Here is a 5,867-nt window from a genome sequence, read left to right as displayed (position 1 = left end):
CAGGACCGGCTGCAGCGGGTACGCGCACACGGGAGCGCGCTGTGCCCTGCCAGGAGCGGCTGCAGCGGGTACGCGCACACGGGAGCGCGCTGATCCCTGCCAGGACCGGCTGCAGCGGGTACGCGCACACGGGAGCGCGCTCAGCCCTGCCAGGATCTGTATCCTCGCTTGGTCTCGCCCGCTGGGTTCGGAGATGGGCACGGACGGGCGCTGACAGGGACGGCTGTGTCCGGCGGGCTCCAATCCATCCCAGACCTGTTCCTGCCTTTGTGTCGCTCCAGCTGAGGATTACACTCTCCCTTCTTGTGTTTCAGAATGATGGGTTTCGTCCCTCCCACGAAACACCCCTTCAGTAAATCTCTAGACCAACTCGTCAGCAGCTTTTCATTTCTCACTCCAAAACTTGGAATGTGAAACCTTGGGCTGCTAAATTACTATTACTGTATCTGAGGGAATCACACTATCCTGTTGTTACTCCAAAGATTTTACAATYAATCCTCCAGTACAATACTTTCTCCTCTCCCTCTCCATAGTAACAGGGGAACAGTTATTTTTGTGTGTTTSTTAGGAGCGTAGTTAGCATTCACTGAATAAACTCAGAAAGCAATATTTCACATGGAATAATTACGAATATGTATTTACTTGAATAAGCTGTTGATTTTGCATGAATTCTGCACACTGTTTCTTAGGCAAATATGYTAATGATTGATGTGTGAAAATTTGCTTTATTTTGGGCTTGTCAGACTAACTAACACAGTGATCCAAATCCAGAAAATTATTTCCTTAYGCCCAAGGAACCATAACAATTACAGGAATATTCCAGGGAAGTCGATTACTAATACATCAAACCCTTCTCTATGGATATGATGACTTTGCAGCAATATTTCCAAACAAAATTTATTTTGCTGCTGTCTCTTGGCACTGGTATTCTATCAAGTCAGGGAGCCTCTCATTGCTCTCTGCAGCTCTCATAAATGGTTATAGAGAAGATGGAGGCAGATTTTCCTGAGGTGCACACAAAAGGTGTGGGGCAGTGAGTCCCAGCTGCAGCGAGGTGAATCCCCAGCAGATTCTCCAGAAGGAGAAAGCTTCGTGGTGAGGGGATCCAGCACTGGAACAAGGGCTCAGAGRGGCTGTGAGCTCCCCACTCTTGGATATATTCAAAACCTATCTGGGTAAGGCCCTGAGCGCCCCATCTCACTTCATAGCTGACCCTATTTGAGCAGGAGTATGGACCAAACATGAAAGCTCCTTTTAATAAAAAAATTATTTTATGGAGAGTTTATGGCAAACACTTCTAGTGGATTTTGCACTTGGAAAACTACTCCTTTTATCTGTGTTTTGGATATCTTTCATGTCACAGTAAATTTCACCAGAAARGCATCCAAAGAATGGGAGTTTTGCCAAAGAAAATGAGTGCTGAGACTAATTTGTACCATGACAGTCTGGCTATGAATTTGTAATTGTATCACCCTGACTGGTTCCATACCTGTGGCTCTCTGCAGCCGAGCATCAATCAGCAGCTCTAGGGATGAAAACCTTCTGGAACTTCCATCCCCAGGCCATGGGGGATGCAGGCTCTGCCCCTCAGTGGTACCACAGCCCCTGGCTCTGCGATTCCAGCCTGTCTGACTGCACTGAGCAGCCCCAGTGTGTCTGCAGAGCCAAACCTTCAGCCTCAGTGTCTCCTGCATCACAGTCATGTGTGAGCCATGCAGAGACCTTCCCAGTGCCAGTCAGTGGGAATTGTTGATTAAATGACACCGAGATGTCACAGTTCCCTTCCCTTAAACATGGGCSTTCAAATCCTACAGGCAACGTTCAATGCAAAAATCAGAGAAACAAGGAGCTTTGCACAAAACCACTGGAGGCTTTTTGCTGTTTTTCTGTTTGCAATGTGAATGGGGTTTTGCTTGCAAACTGAATGCAATAGTTCAGTGCTGATGATGAACCAGAGACAATAATTTCTGTGAGTTTGCATCTGGAGGAGMATGCTTTGCACTGTGCCATTTCAGTGGCAGGGCACCTATTCTAATTCTCTGGCTGATGAGCTCAGTGAAGCATACACAGACAAGTCCTCCAAATTGTTTAAGACACTTTCTTAAGCCACAAAAATAATTTTAATTTCMGTTTGTGTGGCAAACAAATACGTAAGAGGAATTAAACTAGAGGGTATCTGCGTGTTACAAGACTTTTTAGCATTGCTGTACCAATGTGACTGATTGAGTACAAGATGTGTTGCTTGCCATTTCCTGGAATAAAAAAATGAGCTGTTGAGTCTTAATGTGCTATTCCAATTATGGTTATAAAATACTGAATCAAGTCTTTCTTTAAAAAAAAGGGAACCATTTGGAATTAAACAGTTCAACAGAATTAATAATGATTCCAGATGGGCCTGTATTTGGCACTAAGAAGTGTGTGAAAGGAAACATTTTAAACCAGAAGCTTGAATGATTTATAAGAGTTCTTGAGAGATTTTTCACTAGTAAAGATGCCCTTTCAGCCTCTGCACATTTGGAGCTAACAAAGGAAGTGACACTCAGTGAGTGAAAATCCTGGCATTGGTGAAAAMCACACATATGTTCACAAGCAGAAGTGCCTGAAATAGCACAATTAGCAAAGCCAGGTTCCTGACACACTCTGGGCTCCTTGTCTCCCCATGAGTGAAAGAGGAAGAGCAGCAGTTCCTCAGCTTGGAAAGGTCTGAAAATAGGAGATTTCTTGTGTCTGTGGAGTACAGGATACTCTGGTTCTGATCCTTGTAACAACACAGTGAGAATAAAAGCAGCTTCTGCTTGCARGTTAAACCTTCTCTTAGGTCTGGGAGAAACAAGACCTAAAAGAGACAGAGAGAGGTGTATGTGTGCTGACAATTGTGTCAGGATCTAATGCTGGGGAGACTTGGCACTGCTGGAAGAAGAGTTACAAACCCTTACCCAAAAATGAACTCTATCTAACAAACTGACCGATTGTCTCCCTCTTCCATAGCATCCCTGTCATAACCAAAAGTATCTATGTGATGTTTGACTTTTTTAAATGCAAGTCAGCAGTTGGAATTAGCAGAAAAATTTTCATTGTGTGGTCAATCAACCTCTTTACTGGTACCATGATTCACGGATTATATGAAATGGAGGAACAAGGAAACAGATTACTCCCACTTCATGGATCCCTTTCAATCAATTATTAATAGACAGTGGGTATCTGACTGCCCTGTGCTCTGCTCTGAACTTGTGGCAATGAGGAGCAGCAAGGCACAAGTTCATGGAGTGTCCCAAACCATTATTTTACCAATGAGGGTGTCAGCCTGGTGTCAGTTCATGGAAATGACCCAACTGATCCTCTCTGCTCTGGGATTTACAGCCCAGTCCTTGATCAAGGCTTTAGGGAGGATGCCTTTTGCAGGGGGAGTGGAAAAGACAACATATGGCTTCTGTCTCCTCTTACATCCATTTGGAACCTGCAGATTCAACTTCTTGCCTTCCCATAAAGCCTGAGAGACCTCCCCTCCTCCCTCTGCCGTGGTGCAGCTAAATCCCAATGCCACAGAACCTGTCCTTGCCAAACTCCTCTCTTTTATTCCAATGATGTCCCCTTCCTTTATTTCACCATTTTAACACTTTTTGTCTGCTCATGCCAGTCTTTCTTTGCACATRAGACTGCCCAATGATTCATCATTTCTGGGCCCAGGTTCAACAAGTCTGTTGGGAGTTGATAGTTGTTCTGCACACACAACTCCCTTCCATGCTGGTGATCCTGAGGCTGGTACCAGGCTCCTGAGAGCTCATCCTTTTTAATGAATAAATGGCATCCTTATTTACCTGGTTTAAAACGTTAAAGAATTATTCCACATGCAAGTGATGGGATTCCATTTCTTTGAGAGCCTGACAGTCATGCTGGCAGTCACGTGGCTTTATCCTGTGAGTGAATGTAATGATCTTTGTTGTGATTTAAAGGCAGATGCAGGGTGATCAGGAATTTCATTCACTAATTCCAGTTGTTGAAAATAAGCAAGGATTAGCCTTTAATGTTTCATTTYTAATTGCATCTTAGTGGTCAAGCAGTGCATCTCCACCTTCTAGCAATTCTAAACTTAAGAAACAKCGAAACTGGTCCTTTCACTTCCTGAATTTGCCAGGCCTGCAGTTCTTTCCCCTTTACAGCTGCATGACCTTGGGAAAAGCCCCAGCCCAAAGCTTTCAGGCTGCRYGTTGGATGCAGGAGAGTTTCCACAYTGTCCATGTGCTCTGTCCCTGCAGGTTGTGCTGCCTGATCCCTTCTGCTTTGGGCACAGCCACCACTTCTCCCTCAGCCTCACCAGGAATTCATCCCTTCTAAGGGTTACTCAGTTCCTTCTTTCCTCTGCCTGTTCTGTGCTCTTTTTGCTGAAAGGACTGGTGGAGAATSTGATCCTGTGCTCTTTCTCCTCTCTGCCTGGTTCAGCATTCTCCGTGCAGTGAAATGCATCGCGCTGTCCACAGCCCTGTAACATTTCCATTCATCCAGAATGTTCAGATGAATCTGACCTTCTAGTGTTCAAACCARAACTCATCCAAGCAGATGGAAACATTTCTAATTCCCTCAGTTTCTGGGCTTTATAAACTTGGCTTGTTTCTGCAAGTCCTTGCACCTTTTGTATAATTATTTATAACTTTGCAAAGTCGTTCGGAAGTTTTCTAAATGTTGCCCAAATGAAATATCAGRGTTTCACACCCCCTCTGTGGGGCAGTAGACAAGCTAGAAAATTCAGAAAATTTGTTCTGATGAATTAAATAATACTAAAGATTTGGAGTTAATGTTGGGCTTAGGCAGGCAGAGCACAGCACCAGCAACTCTGCCTAGGAAATGTAGGGAGAAGAGCCAAACCTCATAAACATTTCCTTTCAAGGAAAATAGGTTTTGAAACAATGTAAATAAAGACATTACCAAAAACATGTTTTTCTTCTAGGACAGCACCRTCCAGAATGGGTGGGTTTTTTTCCATTTAGGAAATAATGAAGTCTGTGAAAAACTATCAAAATGTATCAAAAGCAAAGCACTCTGGACAAGAATAGGAACAAATCAAATTAACATTAACTTTTTTTTTTTAAGGGTTGTAGGAGCTGTCTGTGGGGATATGTTTTGTTGGTATTTTGGGTTTTTTTTTGTTTGTTTTTGGGGTTTTTTTTTTTTGCTTTGAAGGTGTCATTTCCTGAGGAAAGATCAACTTCAACAGGATTTTCAACCTGTGCTTCTGTACGTTTCTGTAAAATAGCAGATGCTAACGCTAACATTTGTTCACAAAACCAGCCCCAGATTTGAAGGAGCCCCTAGGAACAATCCAACCTCGCTGCTGCTGSTTTCTCAGAGCCAGCCCTGCTGCCTTTTTCCTGAGGCAGCCCAYGGGAAGGGATGAGCTGGGATTGAATCCTGCGAGATGCTGGGGCAGGAGGGGTTATTCACTCACTGATATCCATGGAGCAGTGGAGAGACACGAGTTCAGCTCTGCACCTGCACAGCATTATTTCATTTTTGGAGATATCCTTCTGTCCTTCACAGCTCCATTCAGTGATGCTCAGAGGCTTTCAGCCATTCCCCGCTGACTGCAAAGGAGAGGGCAATTCCCAGCCCATTCCTTGGTCTCCAACAAATCCTTGTGGTGGGATCACAGCGAGGAGAAATTAAAATGAGGAGAAGGGCTCGGCTCATTAAATACTGCCTGGGCTGGCAGGCACACAACACCCGCKTTAGGGAAAAAGCCACAAACCCCAAGTGATTGTTTAGAGGTGCGATTTTGCATCTTGAAAATGCCAATTGTGGGCAGAAGCGCGCACATTTCCGCGGCCCCGGGAGGGTTGGGATGGACAGGCGGATCCCGGAGCCCAGCAGCA

The sequence above is a fragment of the Malurus melanocephalus genome, unplaced genomic scaffold (genome assembly GCF_030028575.1).
Source record: "Malurus melanocephalus ecotype Western Australia unplaced genomic scaffold, MMel_1.1 scaffold_1576, whole genome shotgun sequence".
In the NCBI taxonomy this organism is placed as follows: Eukaryota; Metazoa; Chordata; class Aves; order Passeriformes; family Maluridae; genus Malurus; species Malurus melanocephalus.
Note: the sequence above shows the minus strand (reverse complement) of the source record.